We start from the raw sequence: 16,063 nt of genomic DNA, 5'->3' as shown, positions 1-16,063 counted from the left end.
AGTAGCTCAAAAATTATTCTGTGAACCAACATCTGGGTTAACTTTGTCTGCAGTAGTCTCTGGGGACCCTTTATCCATGTGCACATACTAGGCTTTTGAGATGTAGGGTGTCCCAGGCATAGGGATGAAGGAGCAGTTGACCAATGTCTCAGAGCTCACAATGGAGAACCGTGGCTGGCCGAATAATCCTCCCTTGGTAAATATACTACATAGTTAACATAAAACAAAAGCCTGGTACTCCCACCTACAACCTGGGTGACTTGCACCCCAAGTTTACATCTGTAGACTATGGAAAGTTTTTGTACCAAAGCCAGCTCTTTTTCTTCATATTCCAGACTGTCCTGTCTTATTGACTGCATGCTTGAAGCTTAATTTTTAAATGGATTCTTACTAGTGAGAAGGTTACCTCTATCTTTATTAGAGACACACTGTTCAAATAGGTTACTCCCTATCAAATAGAGTTACTTCCCATATTGGATTAATAGGAGGTATGCTTCTAGTACTTGCAAAATCTGTGTATGTCTATAGCATTGAACTCAGTTGTTCTGCAGTGGATAATGACAGGATAGAGTTCAATCTGTCCACCTAGGATGGATAGACCTAAGCACTATGGTAAGCTTTGTAAATCAGCCTAGAATCTAAGTCTACACAGTGGAAATGATTGATGGTATTCATGAGTCTGAGCTGATCTGAGAAGTGCTTTTATTCAGAGTTATTTATTGAATTTGATAAAATCAAGTTACATTAGAATAATAGATAATAATTTCCCTCTTGGTCTCATTTTTAAAACTTTTTTTATTGTGAATTAGGGACATATTACTACCAAGATGCTTCTTCCTCCTGAGTTGAACTCAGAGTGCTGGCCTGAGCCCAGTGATCAGTTCAATGCTGCCTGAATGTGGCCCAGACTGACCTTCCACCTGCTGAAGCTCAACCCAGTCTTGTCACAGTCAGCTGTGATGAGTTTAATTGCAAACTCCTATTACTTTGTTAGGAAGGCACTGTATGTTTAGATAGCTGTGATAGGTTTTATGCCAGGACTTTCCCTGGATATGATGTAGCAGGGCAGAGTCAACTCTGTGATGAGCTCTTCTGTGAAGCAGCCAACAGTTGTGGAAAGAACAGGGTGGAATGTCATCCTTTCATCTGGCCCAGTCTTGATTCAGGTGAGGAAGGGTTCATTAGAGGTGTGGCTGGCCGTTGGTATGGATTTAAAATATGCCGAAGTTGGCTCACTTCTGCTGCTGCATCTGGATCCTGCATTGGGTCTGTCATCTCCTGTTCCAGGGCCTGCTGCTCCCAGGGGCCATCGGTGGACTGCTGACCATGGATGCCTTCAGCCCTGCATCCCCCACCCTCTGGTCTTACTGCCTTATCTCCCTGCTTCCTGTTGATCAGCCCTGGCAGCTACATGAGTCAGGAGAAGCCTGTAGCTTACATCTGACCCACAGACTCGAGCCAGATAGGAATTGCCAACTTCTACAACTGTGTGAGCCTTATCTTAATATCAATCTCGACATATACATAAATGTATATGCACATATGTATACAAGCATCACTGGTTTGGCATCTCTAAAGATCCCAGCCTGAGTATTATATTTAAAATATGACTACAATATCATGAAGATATTAAGCATTCAGGGAGGGACTTACTTAGTTCTTTTAATTACACAGAGTGGAGGGCATAGAAATACCTGTAATGGTGGAAAGTCTGATTTGGCCAAGATATGCACGCATGTATTTCCACCATTTACTTTCCCCATCCCTTTCTTAGCTTTTTGGCTATTGTATCTAAGGTATTGTGATGAAAACCCTAACTTTGAGTCCCGATTTCATTTACTAACTTGTCTAAGTCTTATTAATAGAAAATCTAAGAGTCAGAATTTGAATAAATTTCTGTCTTAATGCAGATCTCTTATCCTAGATTATATAAATCTATATTGTCTTAATAAGCTGTTTATTAGCTTGGTGTCTGGAACAATCATCTCATTTCCTCATGTAAAATGACGGCGAAGATATCTAAATCAAAGCATTGTGAAGAAGAAATGAGATATTTCCTGTGAAAGTGCTTTGTAAATCACTTATCTTTTATTTACTCCTTTAAAACGGAATTGAGTATGTGTTTAAGTGCATTGCATTTAATAATGACTCGGTTAAATGTGGCTATACATTTGAAATGATCTTACTCTTGTATTACTGCCTCTACCAGACTTCAATATCGGAGTTGCTTCTCTCTCCTTCTTGAAATTAATCTTTAGAAGCCATCACCAGCAGTATTGTGATTTTCTCCCTGATGGGTATGTTAAGAGCAATGTCTATCTTTTAAAGGACATCTCACTGTCGAATTTTGGGAAAGGCTTTAAATCACCTTGCTTTCTTCACATTCAGCTAAAAAGGGAAAAGAAAGAAAGTCGTCTTATTGATGGGTAATGGCAGGGTTCGGCTGCATTCCAGGAAATGCATGAATGCTTCTCTCCTGAGCCCAGGCCAGCTCAGGGTGCCCTCCCCTGGCGAGTTGGAATTCAGGCCCACACTTAGAGCAGCTTTCAAAAGCAAGGAAGCTAGCAAACATATCTTAGGATTTCCACTTCTTTATCAAGTCATACAACTGAACTTCATAGATTCTATAGATTCTTTCTAAATTCTAGTCTCCAATAATCTGCAGCAGAAAAGGAGGAGGCAGGAGAGAAATGAGATGGTGACTGGCTCCTATGCTTTGGAGCTTCAGTAGAGCAAGGGTAAGAAGCACACCAGTAGGACTGGTCTTCAAGGAGAGAGTGTCTGAAAGTGGGTGGGGGGGGGCGGGGCGGGGCGGGGAGTGGGGGTGGTTTGTGACCGCAAAGACCAGGAGTTAATGGTTACAAAACTCTTTACTACCATAATCCTTCAGACCCAGCTGACTCCTGTCAGAGGGGAAAATCTACCAACCTGGACTGCCAGCAGCTGTCCATGGAGAATTCTCCCCTCTCAAGGCCCCCCTTGGCTGCTTTTGAAAGACAGAGAGGTCCCATGACATTGGTACCTGAGTTTTAAACTCCAGTAGGTCTTAGTCTGAGATTTCCCCCCCTCCCCCTTTTGCTGACATCAGACCATATCTCAGATGTCCCATAGGCCCACTACCATCCTACTCTCCACTTCCTGTTCAGTTGCTGGCCTCTAACCCATGTGTTTCCTGTTCGTACATCATTATCAAGCTATGCGAGGGAGATGTGGAGAGAGTGTGGGGACAGGCACTCCTCTGGGATAGCTGCTCTCTGTGAGTCCGTCCCTCCTGGTGCACAATCACTGCAGAGGAGGTGTAGGGGCCGGTGCTTGCGGGAGAGGTCAGGCCTGTACTTCTGGAGAGTCAGAGGCTGACCAATTAGCCTCCAACTCATGTCCATACCCTCCCCCCCCAATTCCTTTTGGACTCATGACCCAGTTGCTCCCTACCAGTAGCTATCAGCCATGGAGTGTCACCAATCGATGAAGCTTTACTTTCTGCAAGCAAAGCAGGTTTGGAATGACCGGCAATGCTGCGTACAAGTTTTCCATGAAAGCTCAGGCTGTCTGGCAATTGTAGGCACGTCTATGAGATCGAATGTGTTCACTAGTAGGTGGAGATGGGAAAGCAGAAGACAGTGAAATCAAGCTTGACTGTAAGAACAGCTTCATGGAGGCTTCATATTCATTCCATACTGTGAGCCAGATGTCAGGTTCTCTCTCTTCCCCCAAAATATCCATATTCACTGCTTTCATGTCAATTCAGACTCACCACGACCCTCTGAGGCAGAGAGAACTGTCCCTTTGAGTTAATCTGAGGCCGTAGATGTCACAGGAGTAGAAAGTTCTGTCTTTTTCCCTCAGCACAGATGGTCATTTCCAACTAGTAACATTGCAACCCATTACCCACCAGGGCGCCTTCAACCTTGGGCTAGGCACTGGTAGTGTAAGGGGAAGAACAAGAATATTGCAACAAAATCTCAGAAACTTTCACTACACAAAAATATCAGAATTGGAGCCTACTGTTTCTCGACATTGCCTGCATATCTGTGTGCATCTGAAGGTGGTGGTTCCAGCCCTGAGTCTCCCCTGAGGAAATCTACTCCATTTATTTCACACCATGTCAAAAAGAAAACCCTCACTTTGGCCTCCTCACTCAAAGTGTATTCCTTTTAAATGCTCCTTGAGTTTGGGGAGCAAAGAGAAGTCTGGGGTGGGGGGCAAGATTAGCAGGCAGAGTGGCCAGATTAAGGTCTCCCATGAAATTCTCCTAGGACAGCTCTTGCCACCCTTGAAGAATGGGCAGCACAGTATTGTGATGGGAAACCATTTCCAAAGTGCAAATTTCCTGGTTATTTTCTCACCCATGCAGTTTTCAATCATCTTAAAACTTTTCCCAATACGCTCCTATGATTGTCCCATGTTGTTTGAGAAAATATGTCAGGATTATGCCCTTTGGAATTTCCAAAGCAATGGTCATACCCTGAGCTGACCTCCCGGGACTCGATTTTGAAGACATCTTAACAAATGTGTTACTAAGAGGACCGTCTGCTGCCACATCCCCTGATCACAGAGAACTGCTGAAACACTTTGTGGGGAAGAAACCTATGCATGTATTAGCTGGAATCTTAGAACCAATGCTTTCTAGCCCTTGTGTCATAGTGAATTACCATCGCCAGCTGCCATGGAATTGACTGAGACCGTGGCTAAGTTGCTTTAGCCTCTCTGAGCCCCACGTTCCTTATCTTTAAAATGGGAATGAGTTGATAACAATGGTGATCATCATGCTGACCTCACAGAATTATTGGGCAAAATAATTAAGCGAGTGAGACCATATGCCCAGCACCTAGCACACTCATGTCATTTTACTATCGTCACTAAATTTGCAGTCAGACAAACTTGTGGATCATGGTCAGGTTTTGCAGGTAGAAGAGTGAGGTGACTGGAGGGGAGGAAACTTAGAGGCTGAAGAAAGCACCATATGAGAAAAGCAGAAACTGTGAGGCCCCAGGGTGCAGGCGGTAGGAGATGTAAGCGGGAGGAGGAGTCCTGGGAATCACGGCTGAGCCAGGCAAGTTGAGCTTTGCTTATGGAGCAAAGAGCATCACTGGATTCCACGGGGGAGCTAGGTTTTTCAGGGAAGAGTCTTGACCACCAGAACCTCTAGAACTAAACACCCAACGGTGTTCGTGCTGTGCTGGGTGGCAGTGAGGCCATTCTGTGATTTGCACATTAGGGACAGCAGGCAGACATTACGATGCCAACCCATGCCCCTGTGTCTGAGGAAATCCACGCCCGGATGTTAGCTCAGATTGTCAGCTTCCACTGCGAGCGCCTGAGGGGTGCTAGCAGGCAGCCAGGGTTGGAAGGTTAGGATTCTCTGCACAGGCTTATTAAACTCTCCGCTGCCTGGGAGTAATGCACCACAGCCGCCGAGTGTTCAATGGCAAGGGGTCTGTGGCTGTCAGAAAGGGTTCAGGTAGATACTTTCTTTTGTCCTCCCTGAAAGCTTAATATCTTTTCTTTTTGTTCAAATCAACTTATAGACCTCATTACTTCAAGTTCATTGGGTGACAAGAGAAAGCCTTAAAAAATTGTTAGGGTGATATGAGAATCATGTTGGGGGAAATGAGTGCATTTTCAACCAATATCAACAATGGAAAGTTCTTTGGTGCCCTAGCATAGTTAATGCAATTGTTGGTAAGTCTCGGAAAAGCACTGTGTGTGTGAATAGATTCCCACTGTTTACAGTGTGGCTTCCCAGAAGTAGGAGCTATGTCACACCCAGACTCTAGCATAGCGCCTTCCGCCTGTTAGAACATCAGTTCATGTTTTTATATTGATTTGAAACTTCCTGCTAGTCTGCTGGTCTGTAGTTATGTGCTTCATCTCATAGCAGCCCTATGCAAAGCCGAACCGAATGCGGTGGGGTCCCGTGCCATCCTCCCGATTGTTCCTGCGCGGGAGCCCATCGATGCAGCCACTGAGCCAGTCCATCTCATCATCGAGGGCCTTCCTCTTTTTCGCCACCCTTTCACGTTACCAGACATGCTGCCCTTCTTCAGGGCCTGCTCTCTCCTGACACATGCCCACAGTGCAAGACAAAGTCTCGCCATCCTTGCCTCGAAGGAGCACAGGCCTTACGTCTCCCAACGCAGGTGGGTTTGCCCTTTTAGCAGTCCGTGGTACTTTCAATGTTCTTCTCCAGCAACACAAGAAGCAAATCTAACGTCTCCAAAAGTCTTCTCCAAGAAGAGAGATTTTCCATCCCCGTGCTTTTCCATTTAAGGTTGGTTTTCATTTCTTCTAGCTCCTTGTCCGACCCTCAGCTTCATACAACAAACATATGGTCTATAAGTTATCTCCTGCTACAGTAACATAGGGTACCAGCAGGAGCAAAATGCGCATGGAAAAATGTCCGCAGGCTTCTGCTCATCTCACTCAATGGGCCTGCCTAGCGGGTACAGGGGAAGTTAGGCTCTGTTGATCATGCAGGTTCGCCCTCCTGCCGGGCTGGCCAGTCTCACGTGGGAAAATAGGGACAATTCAGCTTTCCTTCACGTGCTTCCTTGCGTCCCCTAATCACATGAGTTCAAGGAGATGGAGGAGGCACCAAGCGCCTGCTTTCCAACCTCTGCTTGTGTCACACTTGCTAGCATCTCATTGGCCAAATCAAACCTCACGGCCTCTGATACCAGAACCAGATGGGGAGGCCTTACCAAAATAGGGGGCTTTCATTCAACTCATCTGCACACATGCACACTAAAAAAAACAGAACTTTAATAAAACTGCACACCACCTGCAATCTTATCAACAACAGATAAATCACTGCTGATATTTAAAAAAAATCTTACAGCCCTTTTTGCAGGTACCTATTTACATTTTAAACTAGATATGAAATAATATTATACATATGCATACAATTATTTCCATAGCTTTTGATTCCTAACTATATATTTGGGCCATATCCTCATGCTATTATGTATTATTTTGCCACATATTTTTTAATGATTGCTTAGTATTTTCATTGCACTGATAGCCATGCAGTGATAAACCCTCCTGTTGGACATATAATTTGTTTTTATGATTTCAAAATTATAAGCAACTCTATCACAAACATCTTTTCCCCTCATGCTTTATGTATATTCATTTTAAAAATTATTCTTATAAGTGGTATTGTTGGGTCAGTGAAAGGGCCTGCACTACCCAACAGCTTTTTATGTCTAATAACTTTTTACTTTCTACCGGCAGCAAATGAACTTGTCAGTTTCTACGGCAAGCTGAGTTTTGACTTCTCTTTCAATTTTGACTTCTACTTGTGAGTAGGTGTTGGGTTAAGTTGGTCTTAAGGAATGTTGACTAATGCCTCTGGGAAGGGTGGCTCTCCCTTAATTCCTAGGAGAGGGATGAGTGTAAGCACAAGGCCATGGTGTTGGGTCTGAAAGCGACGGAGACAAGAATAACTTATCAGACAATGAGCAGGGGAATGAGATGCTAGGAGGAACTGTTCCGCTGGTCAGTCAGTGAGTGGCAAATACCGGGGAGAGTCGCCGGGTTAGTCAAGTGGTGGAATTGAAAAATCTAGGGGGTCCTATTTCAATGTGGGTAGAGGGTGGGGTGGGGGGATGGGGGAGTTGGTTTAGAGAAGGAATTACTTTTGTATTGATTCTTTTCTTCAAGGTAGTTTTCTTTTAAGAAAGATCATGGATATTTTGATGTTGGGTTTCTTAATTTCTAAATTTTGCTTTTCTTGTGTTAAACTGAAATGGCTTTATAAAGAGAGAAAAGACTATTTAAGTGTTTACCAACATATGTGTTTATACATTTGCAACTTTTTGCTTATAATGTTCAGTTGAAATATGGGCTTTGAGACGATGCTTCTTGTCTCAGTGCACAGCATATTGATAGTGACTCCAAGCCTCATGGCTCCATAATTTCGAGGCAGCACTACACACCGTGGACTGTGAGTCCCTCCAAATCAGGGTCTCAGCTCTACAGTCTCAGAACCCCTTGGTCTAGCACCACAGGCACGAGCTTATGAAAAATGTCAATACATTTCTGTTATAAAGATTTGTATTATTTGCTGTTAAAGTATGTTGTAAAACCACCTAGGATAGACAGCTTTGCCAAATTCTAAATTGAATTTTCCCTCTAACCTAACCCTTCTCACTGTAAATTCAAATCCTCAAAGTTGATTGACCCTTGCGCATTTCCACAATTTAGCACAGAATTAAACATCACCCGAATACACTTCAGGGGCACTGGTGGCCTAGTGGTTGTATGTTGGTCTGCGAACTACAAGGTCAACAGTTTGAAACCACCAGCTACTCAAAATCTCAAACTGTGGAGCTATTGTTTTCAATACATCCTCCACCTAGGTTGACACACTTCTGTAGGTGATGTTACTAACCCTCTAGTTTTCCCCCGAAGAATTATGTGCTCTTTGGACAGAACAAGGAAACCCTGTATGGGTTAAAATCAGGAACGGTGTGCTTCAGATGTTTGCTTGTGTTGTATTGCTGGGCCAAGGCATTTGACGGTGTAAATCAAAACAAACTGAAGAACCTCGAGAAGAATGAGAATTCCAGAAACTTCATTGTGCTCATGTGGAACTTGTCCATGGATCAAGAGGTCGTTGCACAAACAGGACTAGGGACTAGGGCATGGCTTAAAAGCAGGAAAGATGTGTGGCAGGGTGTGTCTTCTCACCATACGTATTCAGTCTGTTTGTTGAGCTACTCATCAGAGAAGTCAGCTCATAGGAAGAACCCAGCATAAGGCTGGGAGGACACTTGTTAACAGCTTTGATATGCAGTTCACACGACCTTACTTGCTGAAAGTGAAGCGAGCACAAAGCACTTGAAGATCAAGGATCGACTCCTTCAGTATAAATTGCAACTCAATATAAAGAAAACCAGAAGCTTCCCAAGTGGACCAGTCGAAAATATCACAATAAATCAAGAAAAGATGGAAGTTGTCAGAGATTTCCTTTTGCTGGTATCCACAACCAATGCTCATGGAAGAGATCAAAGGGCTCATTGCATTGGGCAGATCTGCTGCACAGGCCTCTTTGAATTGTTGAAAAGTAAGGATTTGAGAATTAAGGTGGGCCTGATCCAAGCCCTGGTACAGTAGAACCCCAGTACTTGACCACATCTGTATTCGACATCATCAGATTTCAATGAGAAATGTCAAGAAAATTTTGCATTGGAATATGAACAAAACATCGGAATCTGACCCGACGCACATGATTTTTGTTAACAAAAGCAGTTCATGTTTCGGTCACTCCACATTACTTGGTGTTGTTAGTGTGCGTTCTTTAAACCTTTTGCAACTGTGTTTCAGCATTTTGCTATAATTTTCTTAGTTTTTGTGGCTTTTTGTACTGTTTTTATATAAAACATGGATCCTAAGAAAGTTTTTTTTTTAAAGAATCTTCAAGATAAGGAACTGGTTAACCATGTTATTGATACTGTTGATGATAATTTAGTAAACCCTTTTAAGAAATCAGTTAAGGAAATGCCAACAGCAGACCACATCTTACAGATTCATTTTATAGAGAAAGCCAGACAGATCCTAGTGAAAAAAGGCAAGGAAGGGGAAAATCTCCTAAAAAGCAGCTACCAGTTGATTTTATGTAAGGGGATTCCCCTTCCAAACAATGACTCTCTCTCCACACCTCCTCTCCACATCTGTGTCCACAGATCCAGATCCTCATCCATATCAAGGTATGGGCCATACTGTAGATGTTAAAAACTTTTAAAATGTGTGTTTCTTATTTGTATTATTTAACACTGAATTTATTGACTCTGAAATTTCTGTGTAATGCTTTGTATATAAAGGGAAGGTTAGGGTAAAAACTTGGTGGTTGAGAACAGATTAATCTATTTTCAGTTATTTCTTATGGGAAAAATTATTCAGAATTCAACTGCATCTCATCTCAATGCTAATTCTAGAATGGATTAGCATCAAGATCTGGGGTTCTACTGTATTTTCAGTTGCCTCATATGCATGTCAAAGTTGAACGTTGAAAGTTGGACAAGGAAAACTAAAAATCAATTACTGCATTTAAATTACAGCACTGGCTGGTGAAAAATATTTTTAAAAAGTAGAAGAAATACCATGGATTCTCCTCTGTCATAAAAAAAATACCATGGATGGCCAGAAGAATGAAGAGCTCTGCCTTGGGAGAAGTACAGTTAGCACGCTCCTCAGAAACATGCATGGCGAGACTCCCACACATGTGCTTTGGACATGTGATCACGAGAGACAAGTCTCTAGAAAAGGACTACTGGTGGGTCTTCATATCTATCTGAAGGAAGCCTAATGAGACTAAAAAGTGCACTCCTGAAAAAACTTATCTACAGTCATCCAAAGATTGCAGAGAAATATTTAAACACATTTTGTTAGAGTAACGGGAGCCCTGGTGGCATAGCGGTTGTGTGTCGGGCTGCTAACTGCAATGTCAATGGTTCAAAACCACCAGTCACCCCGTGGGAGAAAGCCGGGGCTTTCTACTTCCATAAAGAGTTACAATCTCAACATCTCACAGGGGCAGTTCTATCCTGTCCTACAGGGCACCTCTGAGTCTTAATCAACTCACTGGCCCTGAGTGTGGTTTTGAGTTTGTATAGAATAAACTGTGCTTGCAGGAATTGGAACCCTATTATTATCATTGTTACTTATCCTTGTAAATGTAAGGGAGTGGCTAATGAGTCAACATAGCTAATGGTTGTGGTCAACATGAAGAACTGAAAACGTCATAAGTGCAGTCTTCCTTGTGCTCCCTCTGATCCTGAAAGCGGTGGGTCTTCACTACAGTCAGATGTTGACAGGTACTGTGCTGACACTCCTGACTCATAGTGACCTCCTGTGCCACACACCATGATACTGCCTCGTCTTGCACCATCCTCACGGCAGTTCATGTGTGGGAGCCCAGTGTTGCCTCTGTGCCAGTCTATCCCCAAAAACGTCTTTCTCTTTTCTCTGGCCCTCTACTTTACCACGCATGGCCCTTCTTCTCTGTGGACTAGCCATTCCTGATTGTGTGCAGAGTACCTAAGATGATGTCTCACCGTCCTTTCTTCTAAGACGCTGTGTGGTCTGGATTTTAGAGAGAAACATGACCAGTTGCGTTTGTCTATGTATAATGAAGAACTTTCTATCAAGAAGGACATTTCTATCATGGAAGCAGCCCAGCTCAGTCAACTCAAATTCATAGGTCAGGTGCTAGGTGGAAGCCTCTCCTGACTCACACAGCTGCTGGCTAATGAAACAGGAAGAGAAAATCAGAAGCTAGGCTATCATAGGCTGGCGCATGCAGAATATTGTGACTCCGAGCTTGGCAGGAATATGGCAGGGTGCTGACAGCTCTCGAGGTTGGCAGACCCCATGGGCCACCAGCCCTAGAAGACAGATGAAGGATCCAAGCAAGCAGCAAGAAGGACGAGAGAGGGGACCGTGTCTCTTATAAATAGTCTACCCCCACCCCCCCACCCCAAGGAGACAGTAGGTTGTGCTGTGGAGAGTTTGAACCCTTTCCAGACCTTCCCACAGGAGAAACCAAGTTGACACAAAGCCTAACTAGCACAGGAGCATTATGGTTGTAACTCTTCTAACACAGATTTGTTTGTTCTTCTGGCAATTCATGGCACAGGTGACGTTCTTTGCCAACGTCATAATTCAAAGGTATCAATCCTTCATTGGTCTTCCTTAGTCCTGCATTTGAAACATATGGTGGGATTTCAAATACCATAGTTTAAATCAGGTGCACCTCAGACCTCAAAGGCACAGCTTTGAGCTTTCACAGCTTTGCCCAGTGCAATACCAATAATCCTAACACCTACCAATCAGTGCTATCCTTTTAATATCCAGAGCTTTAAATCAAGCGCATTTAAACAAATACATTTTAAGGTCACTGATATCGCTCACTGAGTGCCACTGAATTGGTTCTGACTCACAGCAACACGTGAGGACAGAGTAGGACTGCTTCGCTGTGTTGCTAAGACTGTAGGTGGTTACGTGTGCTCCTTTCTTCCATGGAGCATTTGGTAGGTTTAAACTGCTGAACTTGAAGTTGTGTGTGTGCGCGCGTGCACACGTGTATAAGAGAATACAGAGATAATCACTGAGTTATAGCCAGACAGGGAAAAGGACAACAATTTAAAGAGGATGTTTTGTTTGTGGAAAGAAAGAAAACTGTGTTACAAACATAATGATTGGTACTACAAATGTAATTACTGTATGGGCTCTTCCCACTTAAACAGAAATGAGAGCATTCCAATCACAAGGGGACACACTAGAAGCAACTAAAAGGAAAGACACTTCGTAAATAGTTTACCTGGAAAGCCATCGCTATCTAGTTCCATCAAAGCAAATGAACTTAAAATGTATGAGGACTATGCAGGTGTTTGCTTGCTCTTTGTTTCTTCTCCAAATGCCTCTACTGCAGAGCATCGAGCAGGAAAACAAGGAGCTCTCTCCGTCTCTATCAGGATATCTTTTACTAGCCTTGTCAAACATAAACCAAATCAAATCCATGGTTATCAAGTCCTTTCCAACTCACGGTGATCCGGTAGGCCAAAGCACACTGTTCTTTGAGGTTTCTGAAGATAATAAGTTTTTATGGGAACGGACAAGTTCATTGTTCCATGAGCAGCTGGTGGGTTTGAACTGACGATCTTGGGTTAGCAACTTCGCCCTTAACTCACTACACTCTCGGGGCTCCATAGTCAGGCATGGATCCGGGTAGTTTAAAAATCTCTCTTTGCTGCATACCTGATTCATCCGAGTTGTTTACACAATAAAAACGCTTAGATATGATGATGATTTACTAAAAAGCATTTAATTGTAATGGAATTTGCTTCAATACATTTGCCAACTGTAAAGAAAATGACAACTTATTTTTCAAGAGCTGTTATACAGAAGATGGTTTAATAAATTCGGTGTAAATATAACATGTGCTACAGTCCCTTCATGTTACCTGGCTCAGTCACTATTGAAAGGTATCACAGCCCACCGACAGCAGCACGGTTCCCTTGGCATCTTGGGTTTGAGACATGCTCCTGGGGTTATTTGGAGCCCCGACCGAGAACACTGCATTGCCTACACCACTCAGCTCTTGTTTCTTGGATACAGTGGTCCACTATATTTTCAGCTATAAAGTTACTTACCTAATTTATTTATCATCCTCGTTCCAAAGATGAGAAGGATTCAAATGCACAGATTATAGGATAAAACAAAAAAGGTAAGAAATATTTGAAAAAGAATCATGTATGAAGGAACTTCCCAGGGAAGCTGTAGATGGATCCATGGTGGCTGGTTGGTTACAACCAGAGTCGACAATCATAAAGTCAGTGGTTTGATCCCTCAGCTGCTCTTCAGCCTTGAAAAGATTGAAAGGTCTGGAAACGCCAAGGGACCATTTGTCTCTGTGGCATGGAGTCACTAGCAGTTAGGATCAACTCGAGGGCAGTAGGATTTTCTCGTAGGTGGAGGAAGTTGGGACTATAGACAGAGACTCCACGTTGGAGACTGAAACGCCAGCAAACAGCTTGCGAAGAGCGGGAACCATTTTTTTTAAGTTCGAGATACATAACTGGAAGGTGTGAGAGCAATTAGAGTGTCAAAAATGTCAGCTTTCCGTTTTCATAAATGTTTTGAAGATCCAAATTTTTCTTCTTTAAATTGTGCAGTAAGTGTTTCAGACCACATTTTAATATATAGAAGCCAATGAATTGTTTGTGTTCAATGTTTCAGAGGTGAGAGTGACTCCAATCTTCTTGAAAAGAAAAATTCGATTTTTCTATTAAGACTCTGCAAAGATAGAGAGGGTGTGCCATTTTACAACAAGAGTGGAACATTTCCATTTGAATAAAGGAATATGAACGCTGACAGATCCACTTTGGGTTTCATTTGAATCGAATGCACCAAACGCACAGTCGATTATGACCCATAGTGACCCCGTGGAACAGAGTGGGAGGTGTCCTGTGGGTTCCCGAGACCGCATCTCTTCATGGAGCAGAAAGTCTCCTCTGGCTCTCGCAGAGTGACCGGTGGGCTCCCAGTCAAACGGAGAGCCCACTCTCCCCCCGGGGCTCCTGAGTTACGGTATAGCAACTCTTAGTTCCGGCTCCTTTTTTAGTTAATAAAACTACTCCGTTTATTAACTAAAACTATTCTGGCCTGCTATTCAGTTCCTAGTAAAAGTGAAGTGATACTTGGGGAAATTTTCAAGTTCATGTAATTGGTACTGTTCAAATATCTTTGGGGATCAAAGGACACCATGTGATCTCTAACTTGACCTAAATAGTTAGTACAACAACTACTTTAAATAAAGGAGTACCCTTCCTTTATCTCAGGCTAGCAAACACTACATTAAAATATCCCAATTTTTTAATGGATGAACACAGTGAAGAGTATATGGCATATTTGTATGTTCTATATCTCAAAAACTAGAACCAAGGGGGGAAAACTGCTGCCATTTTTTTTAATCAGCAGGTGAAATATACTCAGAAACTGGTCTAACATTTGAGTCACCGAAATGCAGGTTGGCCAGTGTACTTTATCATTGCTTCTAAGGGAGTGGAAACTTTTAAAATATATATATACAGAAAGTCTGGGATTTGGCCATATCTATAAGAAGAGCTTTAAATATTCATTTTCTAGATGCACAATGCTTTCTGTCCAGGAATGTTGAGAAATAATTTAGGGGTTCTTTTATTGAAGAGACATTTAAAAATATATTTTAACTTAAAAAAAAAAGGCAAGCAAACAAAGACAAAGCAGTAAATCCTCGTAAATATTTTTTTCTCTAAGGACTCCTTTTTCCTTTTAGAAACTGTCTATTTCAAGGAAAATTTAATCTGTGTGCTCTTGATTCATTTATACACCTCGAAGCCATTTCAAACACCAACACATCTTATGAACCTTTTTATAAGCCTTTTCAAAGATAGTTTTATTTGAACTAGAAAGTCGAGTTCTGTTGGCACTAAATGAAGCTTGGGGTGAGGAAGAAAAAGTTAGCTTGGAGCCCACAGAGTTCAAGTGGCTCTAAACAAGGTCAAAGTCATTCTTCCAGTCCCAAATGAGATTGAAGTAAAGAATAGCAATGTGCGCTCTGCTGTGTGCCAGCTTTTTGAGCTCAAGACATTAAAAAAAGATGTGTTCCTGTAATTATTAAATGTGTACAGCCTAAAGCAGATGCCACACAATGCTGAATTTTTAAAACTTGATATGAATGTGAATCATATGTTTATTTGGAGAAAAAAACTTACAAAGTGCCTTTTGTTGTTGTTTTAAGTCCACTATGTCAGTATTGCTAGTTGTCTTGTACGAGTTCTCCTGGAAACCAAGATTGGAGGGGAAGGGTTTCTTTGAGAATGACTATGATAGAGGGGAAATGGGACAGGAAGGAAAAGAAGGAGCCAGAAGGTATGTTAACAAGCAAATTACCATTGTGAGTGGTGGGAGCTAAGTGACGCCATGGGCACACGGAGTCAGGGTAGTACAGATACCTCGGAGCTCTCCCACCCAGAGGGTGAGGAGGCAAGAGTGGATATACCTTTGCTCAGTCAGATGCTATTGCGAAGTGTTGGATCGCTAACTGCAAGGTCAGTGGCTCAAGCCTAACAGCCACCCCTTGGGAGAAAGAGAAGGCTGTCTACTCCACATTTTCAGCCTCAGAAACTTGATATCAGTCTGCCATGAGCCCACATCAACTCAAGGGCAGGGGTTCTCATTAGTCTCTGCCACAAAACCCCCCAAACCACCACAGAGCTGATTCAGATGCATTGCAAGCCTGTATAGGGTTCCAGAGACTGACACTCTTTAAGGGTGCAGACAATCTCATCTTTGTCTCCTGGAGTGGCTGTCGGTTTGAACTGCCAACCTCAATGCCCAATGCTTGGCACTGAGGTTAGTGATTTAGCTTCTATAACACATTTCATCCCCACAGCCACCCAGGAAGTTAGTTACTACTGTGAGCTGATGCACAGGACAGTTTTGCCACTTGTTCTAGGTCTTGTGACAGAGCAATAATTTAAATTCAGCCTGGCTCCAAAAGGGTGGTCTTCAACACCAC

Source organism: Tenrec ecaudatus, chromosome 4, assembly GCF_050624435.1.
Source record: "Tenrec ecaudatus isolate mTenEca1 chromosome 4, mTenEca1.hap1, whole genome shotgun sequence".
Classification (NCBI taxonomy): Eukaryota; Metazoa; Chordata; class Mammalia; order Afrosoricida; family Tenrecidae; genus Tenrec; species Tenrec ecaudatus.
Note: the sequence above shows the minus strand (reverse complement) of the source record.